At 43.6% G+C, this 16,387-nt stretch overlaps 1 protein-coding gene across 1 annotated transcript in view; it reads left to right on the top strand.

Annotated features, from left to right (window-relative positions):
- Nucleotides 1-16,387, top strand: part of KAZN (kazrin, periplakin interacting protein) — a 515,581-nt gene that overhangs the window by 1,641 nt on the left and 497,553 nt on the right. The gene's annotated exons all lie outside the window — the stretch shown is intronic.

The following is a 16,387-nucleotide window of genomic DNA, read 5'->3' as shown; positions in this document are numbered from 1 at the left end:
CTTTGATGTGTGATGTGAAGCCTGCCCGTGTGCAGTTTTATGTCGAATTCCAAGTCGGATCTTAACTTGGTACTCCCGGAGCCTGTCGGAAGTCTTAGGAATTGGGGGGAGTACTTTGGTAAGGAAGTAGCCATGACGTAATGGTGAGAAGGTGTTGTGGTCCTAGTGCTTGCTGCAAGCTTGACATGTGGTTATTCTTGTCATCCCTTGAGATGTCATTGTGTGTGAAAGAACATTCTCCACTGGAACCTGTGCAAAAAAAAAGAAAAAAGAAAAAAAGAAGAAAGAAAGAAAGGCAGACTGCAAGGTAATGCTTCACTTTTTGTAGGCAGAGGCTCTGCTAACATTAAAGAAATAGCTAAGAACTGGCATTTTGCTAAGAATCAAAAGCTGTATAGTAAAGGACACTGAACAATGCTCATTTATTTCCCACCGTCTGCCCCCTTCTCAGCGAAGGAAAAGTTAAGTGGCTTTTTATCTGAGTCCTTGGTCTGGTTGTAGACTGGGCAGGCTAAGGCAGTCATCGCAGTGATGATATACACATGCTCAACTTGGAAACTGACATACCTGTGGATGGTTAAATTATTGTAGTGGAACAACAGGGGGCTATTTCCTTGTTCTTTTTTCCTACACAAATGCACAGGGCTGTGGAAATGAAAATGGCTTTTGGATTTCTTGAATATCCTTGAAAACACATAAAACCAGCAGCTCCCATATGCTCTCAGTACCGTGCCTGCCCATGTCAGTGACTGTCTGTGGGTGGTAGGATGAAGGGTGGTCTTGATTTCTCCTCTTTGTACATTGGTATGTCTCAAAATCTTTACTAGGGGCACTTTGTGATTTTTATAATCAGAAAATAAAATGTTAAAAGGTTTCAACTCTACTTGATTGTTGGCCGCATAACCGTCTAAATTGATGTGCATTTAAACAGATGTGATGGTTGAAAAGAAAATAACCCCCCCCATATAAGTTCAGTGAGGTATCATTTACTTGTCTGTAGCAACAGTACATGATGCATTATTTAGCCTCTGTAAGTTTTGGGGATTTTTTTTTTTTTTTTTTTTTTTTTTTTGATGGAGGCGGGAGTTGTTTTGGTTTTTTTTTTTTTTTTTTTTTTTTTTCATAGCCTGTGGCAGCATCCTGCTAGCACAGAAATCCCCCCTGCAGAGGTGGTCTGGTAGTTTATTTTGCCATTGCTTTCATTATCCTAAAAAGAAGCCTTGAGTTCTCACACAAGTTAATTTTAAAGTGTAATTGATTGGATTCCACTTGCTTCTTCTTAATACACCTCCAGGGAGGCTCCCAGAGGCTCAACTCCTCCGGGTTTCTGACTGTTCTTCCAAATTAGTCTGTGTTTTCATTTTGTCTGTGTTGGTGCAATTCAATGGGCTCAGACCCTAAGAGTATGTAAGTGCTATTGAGTTATCAATTTTCAAATCAAGGTTTTGAGTAAAAGGAGTATCTTTGCATTTCAAAATGCAACGGTGTAAGTCATCTTTTAACGAAAGGGCATTATGCACATATTAAATGCATGCTAATATACTTTTAATAATATTAGTAGAAATGGTTTTGGGAGTCACCTTTTGCTTCCTCTGCCAAGAGATTGTTAGATTCATTTTCACATGTTTTTGGTTTTGTTGTTTTAATTCTTTTTTTAAATGAATGAAGCAAGCTCATCAATCCATCATTGGCCGTTTTGTTCCAGGGATGACAACTGGCAGTAGGTACGTTGGTATCCCCTTTTGATGAAGAAAGCTTGGATTTTCCTAGCGGGTTAATGCAGTGTGTCATTTAAACAAAATATTAACTTGGTTGGTAGCCCCTGTGAGCTGGCATGGTTGCTATGTAACAGAATCTAGAAAGTGAACTGCTGAAAATCTGGGCTTTCGGCACTTCGGAGGATATTCTTTCGGAATCTGTGTTAAAAGAACTCCTGGCAGCCAGCCCATCTTGTCTCTCCCTCCTGCAACTGAGTTGGATAATCCCTAATGAGAATGCTGGCATACAGTGCAGAGGGCGTTCGTGCAGGATGGCACATTTCAGAGCTCCAGAGGCTGCCTTTTGGGTTGGTGGGGTCACGACAGCCTTTGACAGGTGGACAGAAGGAGGCTTGGAAAGAACAGAGCCAAGCATTTGTTCCAATTCGTCTTGTTGTTGGTAGCCAGAGAAGGGATTTGTTTAAAGTAACATTTCTAAGCTGTTTTCCTCAGCATAACATCTCTGGGAAAATGTGTTTAAAATGCTTGCTGTTCTTTGAGGGGAAAATGTAGCAGTTTGTTTCTCTGAAAATGTTTTATCTGATGAATGACTAATATTAGATTCAATTGGTTGCTTTGCTATGCATAGAATAAAACAATTAAGTGCTACCATACCCAATTCAAATAGGTATTAACTGTATATAACAAAATACTTAATGTCCAGTAGGGTGTATGCCTACTGTCATTAGTTTTCTTTTTTAAAGAAATAATTGTATTTGTATTCCTATGCAAATGAATGTGCTGATAGCACCTTTCTTTGGTGTTGAGGACTCCCTGCCTACTGCATTTGTTAGAATGGGATGGAGGAAAGGGTCGGTTTTCCGTACCTTTGTACATTTCCATAAATACATGCAAGTTTTTATTTTTCTCTCCAGGCATTAAAATAGGCTGTTACTTAAGGTCTGACAGCTCTGATCTACCATTACTACAACACTGGAAACTTTCGTGAAGTATAAATTACCTTTGGAGTGAATTGAATGTGTGAGTAGTCTGCGGAGACGCTAGACACTGTCGCTTTGCAAAATAAGTTCTGTCTTCTGGCATCCCCTTCTCAATTCATTCTGCCTCTGCTCTTGTTTTCCTAAGCAGACTTTTATCTTTTTTGAGAAAGAGAATTTTCAAATGGCAGAGAGGATGGAACAAAATGTTGGGGAATCTCGGACCTTCTGTTAGCTTGCCCCTAAGTTACAGAGCTCATCAAGTAGCCTGTGCCTTGATTTTCCAGCCACATCAAGGGGCTGAAATAAGTGTGTCTTTTCCTAACCTGGTAGGCTGTCATGGGATGGGGATTCAGACTTCTCCCTGAAAATTATCATGCGTGGTCACAAAGAGATTACTTACAGATCAGTACAGTGTGGTTGAAATTACTTATTGATTGGGGATTATTTACTATCTTTCCATTGTCTTTGGGAAATGCCTTCAAAGGACCTCTTCAGTCAAGTCTCTGGTTCTGGTTAATTTCATGCTTCCAGCGTGCGCTTCATTATTTTTAGTGGTTTTCCAACACCTCTTTGATGTACCCCAGAAGTCTGAGCTGACCTGACTTGTCTAACGGGAGCCTGGTCACATATCTTCCCAGGGTAAGGCGTGAGAGGCCGTCTCCGTCCCTTCACCCTGTTACTCCTCAAGAAGACTGTTGGCACTTTTTAGGAATCCTCTAGGGTTATAATGTGTGACTTCCTGGCTGCCAGTGAGTTTGTAGCAGATGGGCTTGGCAGGTGGCAAGAGCTCATTGGAACTTTGCCTGCTCACTGTGCACATCATATGGGGCCCAGAAGGTCAAGCTTGGGATTTGGCCGCGTTCACTGCATGTTTTCTTTATGTATTATATATCTATATATTCATTCCTGGGCTATGTAGATAAGGACAGTGAAATCAACATGAACTCCTCTGTTCTTTCCATACCTTAATGGTTTGACTGAAATTGGTCCCTGACTTCTTACCCCCCGCCATATATCAGGCAAGAGCAGAACTCGTTCTGCCTGCTGAGCCCAGAGAATGGGTTTTTAAGTGATGTTGCATGTGGAAATAGGTCTCAGTGTTTGGGCTGCATATTAGGGTGAGTAGCACACAATATGGCAGGAGTGTCACCGCCAGCAGTCATTGCCCTGCCTTGGTGCCCTGAATTGCAGGCATAGGGGGTTCAGGCAGAATCATTTAGGAAAGGATATCTTCCCCGAAGCCAACAGGGTGGCCATCCACAGGGGCAGATCATACCTGATGATTCATAGCAGCTAAGAGTTCTGCTGACCCCTGTCACCACCCTCTAGTTCCCCTGCTACCACCCCCCAGTTCCCCTGCCAGTCCCATCTCAGTTGTGGAGAAGCTGGAAGATCAGGGAAAGGAATGCCTTCTTCCGCCCCGTTTGGTTGCACGACACCAGAACATTCTTGCTTGTTTGATGCAACCTTGATCTAAGTGGTAGAGGCGAGGTTGTGCTCTGTGGGCCTTCCTGCTACCCCCTTGGAGTCCTAGGCTGCTGGAAACGTGAAAGAAGCTGAACGTAGTTTTAATGAGTTTGGCAAGAACAACTGTTTGAGCAGGTGGCTGCTGTGTGGTACGAGATCATTGGTGCTAAATTTATTCTGCTGCCTTTGTGGACTGGGTCCTGCCAGACCCTTGGGTCAGGCTTCCAAAAGGTCCCTGCCCTTTTACTCTCTGATGAGTTGAGACCTCAGCACAGGAGCTCAGATGGAGCTTGGAACAGGCAGTCCTGCAAGCAAAGAGCCCCAGGGCCTCTGCCTACTTCTCTGGTCAGGCTGGAGAGGGGAGAGAAGTTGGGGAGAGGAAGTGTCCTGCCCAGCTCCCTTCTCCTCTGTCCTCTTCCACCACCGCAAGCGCTGTGGTACCTTTGTGGGGATGTAAAGACCCTCTGTTCCCAATATTGCCTCTGTTCTACAGATTGTGTGAAGTAATGAGTCATTAAGGACAGAGCACCCTTTTAAAGAAGCTGATATTCTCCACTCATCTTTGCATACCTCATTATTATTATTCTCAGAACTTATGTTTTGGGTACGCCACAAGACGCTGGGGATTCTGGGACCGTCTTGAAGCATGTAGTATTTTTCCCATTGGTCAAGGTGAATAGTTTAATGTAGCAGTAAATGAGAACTGGTTTCATTACTTTGGTCAAACTTTTTAATAAATAATAATATGCACTTACCATATATCAACTACCCTGGCAAGTGCTTAACATACATTATTGAATCCTGAGGCCAGCGAGGTGACAACTGCAGCTGGCCCCCACCCAGCACAGTCAAAAATCTGTGTATAACTTTTGACTCCCGCAATACTTAACTCCTAGTAGCCTACTATTGACTGGAAGCCTTATGATAACATAAACATAGCATAATATAAACAGTTAACAGATAACATAAGCAGTTGACTTACACATATTTTTATGCCCTATGTATTATGTATTTTATAATTAAGTAGAGAAATCAGGTAAGCTAGAGAAAATAAAATATTAAGAAAATCAAAAGGAAGAGAAAATATATTTGCTATTCATTAAACAGAAGTGGATCATCATAAAGGTCTTCATCCTCATCATCTTCATGTTGAGGAGAAGGAGGAAGAGGAAGGGTTGGTCTTGCTGTCTCAGGGGTGCCAGAGGTGGAAGAAAATTCACATATAAGTGGACCTGCACAATTTAGACCTATGTGGTTCAAGGTCAACTATATAATGCCTGTTTTTCAAAAGAGGAGACTGAGTCTCAGAGAAACCAAATCACTTGTTTGCAGTGAGATGGTGATGACTACAATGGTGATGATAATAGCAGACTTTGGCATAGCGTATACTCTGAGCCGGCTACTCTTCTAAGTGATTTTCTGGATTAATACATTTCATTAATGCATTCAGTCTTCATAATGACTTATTGGGCAGGTACCATTCTTGTACCTATTTTCCATAGGAGAAAACTGAGGCACAGAGATGACACATTTACTTGCCAAATGGTGTATAGTCAGGAAGTGACCAAGCTCTGGCTCTCAAGTCTATGCTCTTATTCATTCCACTTTGACATCCAGGGTCACTCAACTGCCACATGACTGAGCCAGGAATGCAAACCCACTAGGTCTCTCTGCTGTTTAAACCTGTGTATGCTTCTCTGCCCTGTCTCTCGAGTCAGAAGCATCTTTTGGCTTGTTCCATTAGGAAGGTTCAGGGAGCTGTAGCCTTGTCTCTACTCCTGATTAATGTTTCCCTAGACTGGTGGTAGTTCCTGGGTCCTTACGGTAAAGTCTTACGCTTGAGAGTTAGGGGATCACTCAGCCTCTCAGCCATCAAGTGACAAAGAGGGGACTGGATTCTGTTTGCAAGATGGGCAGCCCAGGGGCCACTTATCACTAATGAAAAAGACTATTTTGATCCTGGACTCGGAGCCTCCAATTTCTTGGACTTTGTGTGTTTCATCTCTCTTAGGAAGGATGAGTCCAGGCAAACCAGAATCTTGTGACAGCCTTGTTCCCCATCCATCCCATGTCCTTTCTTTTGCCTGAGTTCTCTCTCTGTGGCCGCAGTAGCCTCCAGCACCCTGAGACCATGCCCAACAAAGGACTTATTAACCTCAAACAGATACCTTCATGCTAGGGTTTCTTAGCCTCAGTACTATTGACATGTGGAGCAGATAATTCTGTGTTCTCAGGGGGCCGTCCTGTATGTTGTAGGATATTTAGCAGCATTCCTGGCCTCTACCCACTAGATGACAGTAGAACCCTTCACACCCCAGTTGTGACAACCAAAAATGTCTCTAGAAGTTGCCAAATGTCCCCTTCAGGTCACAATTATCCCTGGTTGCGAACTGCTTTTTATGCAGTGGTGTTAGGGGAGACGTCAGTTGTTAGTCTTGGAATGACAGCTCTGTGAGGTCAGGGACTTTTGTCTATATTTTATTGTATCCTCAGCACCTAGAACAGTGCTTTATACATAATATAATAGCTCAGTAAATACTTGCTGAATGAGTAGATGGATGGATTGATGAATACTAAATTACGAGGTGTGTGGATCTGGTCTACTTTATACAGGGTATCATGAGGATCACTGATTTAATGATTAGATGAATTTAACTGAGTGCTTACATACCATATATTAAGCACTGTTTCAAATTCTTTATCTGTAATACCTCAGCTAATCCTTTAAACCACCTTATGAGATAAGTACAGTGTTTATCATTTCACAGATGAGAAAGTTGAGGCACAGAAAGGTCACGTGACCTGCCCAGGGTCACCGAGCTAGCAAGTGGCAGAGCCAGGATACAAACACAAGTCAGTGTGATTCCAGAGACTGCCTGGCGTCTCCACCAGGACAACTCTGGAGCTTGGCGTCCTTTTTCCCATTACTGCCCAAGAAACCATTATTGTTCTAATGTTGGCATTGTGGCAGTTATAATTAGGATTTGCATGTCAGACACGAACTCATTCATCATCAATCCTCAGAGTTCTGCTGGACAAAATATGCTCTGTCACTGCTGGAGAATCCGTAGCCAGCAAGGACTCCTGTCTGGCCAGAGGTAAGAGGACTGCTTAGTGCTGAGCCATGTTCAGATGTGAGAATCTCTTCTCTCTGCCTCACTGCTGGGCTGTGACCAAAGAGAATCGCAGAGAGGACTTGACCTTCCTACCTTTATGGGAAAGGGAACAGTGGACCCCAGAGCTTCTTAGTGGAATTTGGACTCATTTTTAGCAAAAGGGCTGTTCCAGGATCAGAACTGGGGAGACAGAGAGACTTTTGAGATCACCCAAGGGGCCAGTAAAAGCAATAGCCAGTGTTCATTGAGGCTTCCCCAGACACTGTGATGAGCTCAACAAACATTTTCTCAATTTACCTTCGTATTACAGAGAGTTAGATATTGTTATCCCCTCCATTCCACAATGAAGACATTGAAGCTTAGAAGAGTTAAGTTGCTTTTCCAAGTTCTGGAAAGTAGTCCACTAGTGAACAGAAAAACAGGGGATTAGAACACAGGTTCACACGTTTGGCTGACCCTGGAATCTGCTCGCTTCATTAAGATGAGAATATCCAGATGTCACTGTCAGGTAGCCCAAAGACATGCCAATAGCATGGTTTTGCTTTTTTGCTTGACGCCTTCCCTTCCCCTTTTTTCTTCCTTTCTTCTTCTTCCCTTCTCTCTGTCTCCATCTATTGTGAGAGATCGGGCACATAGGCCCAGAGACCACAGATTTAATAAGATGGGGACTGAGTTATCTTGGACTCATAGCCTCATAGGTACAACTGACATGGAAACATAATTTTCTAGTAAAGGTCTCGATGGGTGTAATGGAAAAATAGACAGTGAAGTGACAAATACAGGAGCCTTCACAGATGTGCATGACAATAGTAATATGTAATAAAAGCATGCTGGAAAATACATTAATTTCACCACTAGAGGTTAAAACTGGCTGTGATAGATTATTAAAAAGTACAACTGTTTGGATAGATTGGTATCAGACACTGCAGAGAACAGCTAGTACCTGGAACCTTCTCCCCCAGAGAAAGAGTACATCTTAAGGAGAAGGAAGATGTGGATGTTACTGGGTTTAGGTCTTGAATAATAGCTTTTCTGTCCTCTTTTCAAAGAGAATTAAAAAAAGATGTGAATTTCAGGACAGAAATACCGGCATCTTTTAAAGTAAGCTCACCCCTTGTATCATCTCCCCAGCCAGGTCTCAGGCTTCTGGTCAGCTGCAACAAATGAATTCATTCATTTTCCTTGATTAACTTGAACATGGTGTATTTAAACCATTGAACATGACGTATTTGCTTTAATTTGGCAAATGCAACTTGGAATACAGTGGGATTAATGTCATCTCTTTTTTTTAATCCCCACTCCTGCCGTTTGAAATTGGCAAGAATATGCTCACCATTTCTTGATGGTGGCAAGGTAGGGGAGTTAGAAATTTGGTACTGGCCCTGGAGAGTGCAGTTGTGGGACCATAGAGCATGATAAATGATACCTGGGGAAACATGACCTGGAATTATATGTGTATTGATTATCTTAATTAACGTGCTCATCAACTGGATTGCTTTTCCTATTCCTGTAAGGTTTACTATATAAAGCAAGAAAAAACGGTACTATTCAGTGCATCTTCCGTATTTGGGTGTTAACAGAAAGACAAGGCTTGGCTGCCATTTTGTGGGGATGGTCAGCCTGTTCTCGGGCAAACATACTCACAGTGCCCTGTTTGCAACTTGACATAGTACCAGGCAGCCCTGCTGGAGAAGAGAGGCATGTTCAAGTTTTAATGGAAGTCCTGTAGAGAAGGATCATGATCTCTTGGTCAGCTTCCACAGGTTGGGTCATTTTCATCAGCAACTACAAAAACAAAACAAAACAAAAACAACCTTGTTTATACTCATCTGGTCAAGACTGAGGTTGATTCTACCATGAGTCAACTCAAAACCCACCCTCTAACTCTTTCAGTGTTATCACATTTATTATAAAACAAGAGCTTGGTGGAACATCAGTTTACAGAGCTGATGCTCAGCACTGTTTTTACAGGATTCTCCTGCATTTATTCACTTTTCCTCTTTTCTTGGCAATCAAGAGGGCTCCTTGGAAGCACTGTAGTCTCTCTACCTAGCCATCTCTTTGCAGTGTCCAAAGAGTTTCACAGGCATCATCCCAATGGACCCTACCAACTGGTCCATGTGATTGAATTGAGGTAGACACAGCAATCTATTTCTCAACTCAGGAGACTGAGGCACAGCAATTTAAGTTGATTTGTCTAAGATTGTTGAGCTGGTTTTTGAACCAACTTGCCCTCTCTTTCCCCACGCTAAGATTAGGCCCAGCTGCACAGTGTGGGAGGAGAACTGCCCCATAGCTCATGGCTGGGTAAGGTCTGACCTTGGCTGGGCCACTCCCTCCTGGGCATGGGCCACTGTGTCTTGTAAGGCCTGGATGGAGACACCATCACTTCAAGACTGTGCCCTCATACTCTGAGCCTCCTGTCCAATGAGTGGCCCATGATGAAAGGGGAATCCATTTTTACAAATGAATCCAATTTTTTTACACTAGATTCTTTCCTCTTTTCAGTGAGGTTTTACAATAGTTTGACTTCTCTTTCAATGACCTGTTTTTTTTTGTTTTTTTTTTTTTGGGACAGAGTCTCGCTCTGTCACCCAGGCTGGAGTGCAGTGGTGCAACCTTCGTTCACTGCAAGCTCTGCCTTCCGGGTTCATGCCATTCTCCTGCCTCAGCCTCCCGAGTAGCTGGGACTACAGGCACCCGCCACCATGCCTGGCTAATTTTTTTGTATTTTTAGTAGAGATGGGGTTTCACTGTGTTAGCCAGGATGGTCTCCATCTCCTGACCTCGTGATCCATCCGCCTCGGCCTCCCAAAGTGCTGGGATTACAGGCGTGAGCCACCACGCCTGGCCCCAATGACCTGTCTTCTTAATGCCTGAGCTTAGAGTTTCTCCTCTTCTAGTTTTCCTAACAAGCAATTAGGGATCTGTAAACAAGGTCAGGGATTACACCAGGAGAATGTCCTGTTTATTTCAGTGGCCTAGATCTGACAATGGCTCCCCTGTGGAGAATTTGTTGTTGTTGCTTTTTTTTTTTTTTTTTTTTTTTGCACTCTATACCATCATAATTTAGAATATTTTACTCTGGAAAATACACCTGTGTGGAGACTGGTAGATGTGTGTATTCTTTGGGTGCCGGGGGCAGGATTTAGCAAACACAATAAATCTGCCTAATTTCTCTCTCTTTTTCACTATCCCTTTAGGGAGATCCCATTAGACTTTTAGAAGCTCTTTTATTAGGGTCTTTGGGTTAATATGCAACCAAAATGTGTTGGTTTGAATTCTCCAGCTAACCTGTTGGTTGTTTAGATGCATGTGGTCACTTTCGCTGTGGCTGTAACTGCCTGGACAGCAAGTGGTCCAGCTTCATGCCCAGATCCTGGCCTCAGGTGAATGGAATTTTATCCACAGATCACAAGCCAAGAGTATGGCAGAAAACTCAGGGAGATTGGAATGGGGCATTTTTTTCTGTGCATCTTAAAGGAATGGAAGGGGAGGTATCAATCCAGTGGTCTCTGCAGCGTAGCAGGTGACCAGCTGAGGTCCACTGACTCCTAAGTGGCAAGTCCAGTGGCTGGGACTCTGATCTCTGTTTCAATTCCATTGCAACAAGGAACATTCTTCTGGGCTTTCCCAACTTCTGACAGCAAAATAGAAATAATAGACATTGGAACTTCATTTGAAGATCTATTTATAATGGATTCTAGAAAAGTAGAAAGTATTTTTGAGGATCAAAATGTGTTGGGGCTTTTGAGTTTTAGATTTATATTAGAATTAAATGCATAAGAGTATGCACCCTCCCGAGGTGGGAGGATTGCTTGAGCCCAAGAGTTCAAGATCAGCCTGGCCAATATAGTGAGACACTATCTCTACAGAAATCTTAAAAATTAGCTGACCTTGTTGGCGCACACTCGTGGTCCCAGCTACTTGGGAGGCTGAGGTAGGAGGATCAACTTGGGACCAGGAGTTTGAGGGTGCAGTGAGCTATGATTGCACCACTGCACTCCAGCTTTGGTGGTAGAGCAAAACCCTGTCTAAAAATAATAATAATAATAATAATAATAATAATTAAGATTTTCCCAAACTAATGGATATTATAGTTATTAATATAGGCATAGACGAAAGTGCTTCTTGTTTTGAAGTTCATTTTAGTGCTTCCCCTTTGTGACTTCAATAGTGGAGCTAGTGTGGAAGTTGGCAAACTTCTTCTAAAAACAGCCAAATAATAAATAGTTTAGGTTTTGAGCACCATAAAGTATCTGTTGTAATTCTTCAAATCTGCTGTTATAATGCAAAAGCAGCCATAGACAACAGGTAAATAAATGGGCATGGTTGTATTCCAATAAAACTTTATTTATAAAAACAGGTAGCCCTGGGGTGATCATTTGCCAGCCCTTGGACATGTATTAATAGTTCTTGCTTATTTGTCTCTGACCCAGCTCGACGTACAGGAGGAGCTTAATAAATGGTGATGAATGAGTGTGCTAGTGAATTAAAGATGAGCAATAAAACTACTAGATTATAGCGTTAAAGGAGCAAAAACGAGAAGTGAATGACTAGGGGTGTGGTGGTTAATGGACAGGAGAAAGAGACATTTGCTGCCGCTCAGTGGTTTGAGATGGAGTCACTGGTGTTCAGCCTTTATCACTGACTTCCCAAGACCCGGGCTCTAACCCCTGAGCTATGGAGCCCTTGCCTTCATCACTGACTTCAAAAGAACTGAGAAGGGACAAAGAGTCATCGGTCATGGTGAGATGCACGGTGGGACACTTGACATCTGAGCCTCAGTTTCCTTGTTATGAAATGAGGAGGTCACTTCTATCTTCCAGATAATGCAGCAAATAAATATGGGTTTAAGGGAAGGAGTGAGGCCTGATTCAGATCCTGGTGATATGATGTAGGTGCTGTGGGACGTTCCAGCTCTCAGCTTCCTCATCTGGAACATGAGGCTGATAACACCTCTGGGATAGAGTGACTGGGCTGGTTTCATGCAGGGGTCCTTGACCTCAGCACTGTTGACATTCTAGGCCAGATAATTCTTTGTTGTGGGGGTTGGGGGCTGTCCTGTGCATTTGAGGACATTTAGCAACATCTATGCCAGTAGCAACCCCATTATGTGACAACCAATATCATCAGATATTGCCAAATGTCCTTTTGGGGATGAAAGCATTCCCTGCTTGGGATCTGCTGGTTTAAGGGACTAACATACTGCGCCTGGCATGAAGTTTAGCAGATTTTGGGATTCCTTAGATAGAACTCTTGGTTATTAATAGTGCATTGTATTATTGAACTATGGATTCTCTCCTCTTTGACTTATTAACAAAACCACTTTATTTCCTTAGCTGATTTCTGTCTCCCAAAGGCAAGACTGGGTATTTTGTTCCAAAACCCAAGTCCTTCTCCTGAACCTTCTATGTCACTTAGAAACTGAACTTCCTATGATGTCCTGTTGCGTGTGTCCTAGCTTTTTAATGTATAGGTACCCTAGACTTGCATTCGAGGTTATGGTCAGTATCAAGTGATTCATACAAGAGATCATCCAGATGTCTTCACCATGAACCAAAGGGAAGGGTACAGACTGAGAGGCTCAACTCACAGAGACTGGCAGGCTGAGGCCGGGAATTGTACTCTGAGGAAACAGATAGTGTGCCGCAAACTCCCACTAACAGAATGGTCATTTCCCTAGTGAGCAGGCACACACTGTTAACATTAGCCAGGGGCCAGTTTTCAATGGTTTAAACTTTAATTAAGATGGCTATTCCATACCACAGGTTAACATCTGGATTTCGTGTTTCTGCCATCCATATTCTCACTGAATAGTGATTCCTAGTGTTTTTAATGAAGAGAGAAAGAAAATTCTGGCTCCTACATTTTAGCAGTCATATTTTTGCTCTCTGTTTGAGAAGATACCTAAATGCAAAAGATTACAATGAATTCAGTCGCTTTGTCAAATGGATGCTGCTTCTGTATTGCATATATTTGAAAACTAATGGTATACACATGCAAGAAAAATAATTCATTGTGCCCACAGGCAGCAGGTTGGAGATGTGTGGATTTTGGACTTCTTGTCACCTTCTCTGGCCACCCAGAGTCTCTACGGCCCACAGGTTGGGCCTGGATCAATGTGGTGCTCCACAATGTCAGGTGCAATGAGGTGCTTGACAAGTGCCTTGGAAAACTATGGCCTCTGCCCTGGGACTTTGAGTCTTCTGCTGATTTTAAGGGATTCCTCTGTTCTTCAAACCCAACTCTGCCTCCCTGTGACACAGCTGATTAACCTGTAATTTGGGCCCCTGGCTTTCAGAAAACTCTGTAAAATTTCTGCAGAGTGACTTCCTGGTATGAATACCAGAAAGCACCAGTTATGGTCAGAATAACAGAACTGGCCCCACGCTAGATTTCCGGCAATACGATGCAATTGGCCAACTGCCATCACTAACTAGTGTCACCCTGCCTCATCTCCAGCAATATCCTAAAACCCCTCAAGCATGTGATCCGTCATATCATTTTCTCATTTATGCCAACGATGGATAATGGCCTAATGTCTCCAGCAGCATTCAGATTTATTAGAGAAGATGGCATTTACAAAGCCATTTCACTGTTCCTCTGCAAACACCCTAAGCTGTCTTACAATAAACCATTTTCTTTATAATAAGCCTTCCTTTTAACAGTGGTTTATTCCCTGCAATCAAAATCACCTGGAAGAGCCCAGAAAATGGTTTTCATTTCTCTTCCTTCGTGTTTGGTTAATCTTTGGCTGGAGGGCTCTGCAGGACCTGGGAGTGAACATTAGAGAGAGGCAGAGGCCAAACTTTGCTAAAGATGAGAGCTCTGCAGCAGGACATGGTCAGTACAAGGCTGGATCCAGCCTGGGTGACCATCTGCTGGGCCTGCTGGCAAAGCACCTCCCACGTTGGGTTTAGATGTTCAGGAGAAAAATACATGCGCAAAACCCAATGTCATCTGATTGGGAGGATTCTTTTGTTCATTGTGTTTCGCTTTCAAGATTGACCGCCAAAGAAAATGACAAGTTTAGCAGCCACAGTATGTTGTCATTTGAATACAACCCAGAGAAACACTGAGAGACAGTAATTACTAGGAGAAGGGCCTCACTGGTTTTTGCGTGAACGATTTGTTTGAACAAACGAAGATGCTGATGCAGGGAAGTTCAGGATCTATAGCGCGGGACAGAAATCTCTGGAGTCCACTGCCAAGTGTGAATCCTGTCTCTTAACACCTCCTAGCTGGGTGAAGTGGGCAAGTTGCTTTACTAAAATAGGCCTTGGTTTCCTCATAGGGATAATGCTGGTCCTGACCTCCCAGGGCTGTTGTAGGATTCAGGTAGAATGTGTGTGTGATGCACAGAGCACATTACTTGGCACTTGCCAATTCCCTGTAAATGTCGTTAACAAATGTTCATAAGTCGCCAGTATCCCTACAGGCACTGAGGAAGGAAATTGAGTTTATTCTTTGGTTTCTTTGTTCAGCTAACATTCATAAAGCACTCTATGATTGACAGAGCACCGTGAGGAGCTCCCAAGATACCCGGACAAGTAAGGTGCCCACCACCTGCTGGAAGCCAAAGGAGGGAAGAACAGCAGAGGAGAGCCCCATTGTGGGATCCAGAGACCTGGGTTCTGGCCTTGACCGTACAACTAAGAGGCTAAAGAAGAGCAGAGTGGGCCAGGCACAGAGGCTCAACACCTGTAATCCTAGTACTTTGGGAGGGTGAGGCGGGCAGATTATTTGAAGCCAGGCGTTCAAGACCAGCCTAGCCAACATGGCAATATCCTGTCTCTACTAAAAATACAAAAACTACCCGGTGTGGTGGTGCACACCTGTAATTCCAGCTACTCAGGAGGCTGAAGCACAAGAATTGCTTGAAAACGGGAGGCAGAGGCTGCAGTGAGCTGAGATCATGCCACTGCACTCCAGCCTCCATGTCAGAGTGAGACTCCATCTCGAAAAGAAAGAAAAAAGAGGAGCAGAGGGGACTTCTCACTTCCACGAGGGCTTGGTGCCAACTGTATGGCCAAGGTGTAGTGTGTGGCATCCCCGCCAGCCTCTGCAACTTGTGAGAGGCATCCCGGGAAGTGACTTAGGAACTGAGACACTGGTTCAGTCAAAATGAGGGCATTTGGCCTGTGGTAAGACTTCTCTGAAGTCCCTCCCATTTCTGAATTTCTACAACTTCTGACCATTCATAATATCACCCAGTCCATCAGTTCCACCTTAAAGCATTTCTTCAAGGACAGGCAGTTCATCTTGGAGAGTGTGGTCTCACCTGGCTTAAGAGAGATGACGTCAGCCTGCCAGCTCTGCCAGAGACAGGTGCAGGAGAGACACGTGAAAGCTGGGGTGGAGAGAAGAAGATGGCACCAGAAGGAAGTGCCCATGTGGGTTGTGGAATGACATAATGCCTGTACAATCCAGGAAGGGACACTGAAGACAGCCTCATCTAGTCTTTCCTTTGCAATTGGAGAAACTGAGGCTGGAGAGCGCAAGTGAGCCTGCTGAGGCTATATAGCCCTTTATAGCAGAACCTGGGCTAGAGCAAGACCTCTGGCCTCTTGGTCCAATTCGTGTTATCCTGACTCCCAAGCTTCCTCATGCGGTGTCCCAGCTACTACACAGATCTGTGCTGTAAATTCCAGCAGAACCTTTGTGTGCCATAAACTCATCCTTTCTGTGCCCTCAAATAACTTAAATTCTGAAACAGACAAGCTGGAAACAGAGGAGACCTGTGGTATGGAGTTTATGGCTTGGTCTGACTTTCTAGGGAGCATAGAAGAGGGTGATTTAGGAAAAAAAACAAAAAGCACAAGCCAGATGCCCAAATTAAAACACTAAATTTTCTTGGAGTTTATGTGCTCCAAGCAATGTAAATAAAGGTGAGGGCTGGGCCCCTCTGCGCATAAATCAGCCTCAGGGAAGGCTCACTCCCCTGTTGTGTTTAGGTATTTCAGCCCATCACCTCCACCTCTTGGCATTTCTGAGATACAAGGGGGAGGGTTCCATTTGTCATCCTGATTGTCCTCCCTAGGGTTTCTTGGAGCCGCGATCTCAGGGTTGCCTTTTGCATGAAATATGAAGCTGAGAGATAGAA

This window comes from Chlorocebus sabaeus, chromosome 20 (genome assembly GCF_047675955.1).
Source record: "Chlorocebus sabaeus isolate Y175 chromosome 20, mChlSab1.0.hap1, whole genome shotgun sequence".
In the NCBI taxonomy this organism is placed as follows: domain Eukaryota; kingdom Metazoa; phylum Chordata; class Mammalia; order Primates; family Cercopithecidae; genus Chlorocebus; species Chlorocebus sabaeus.
This window is presented reverse-complemented; position numbering and strand designations above follow the sequence as displayed.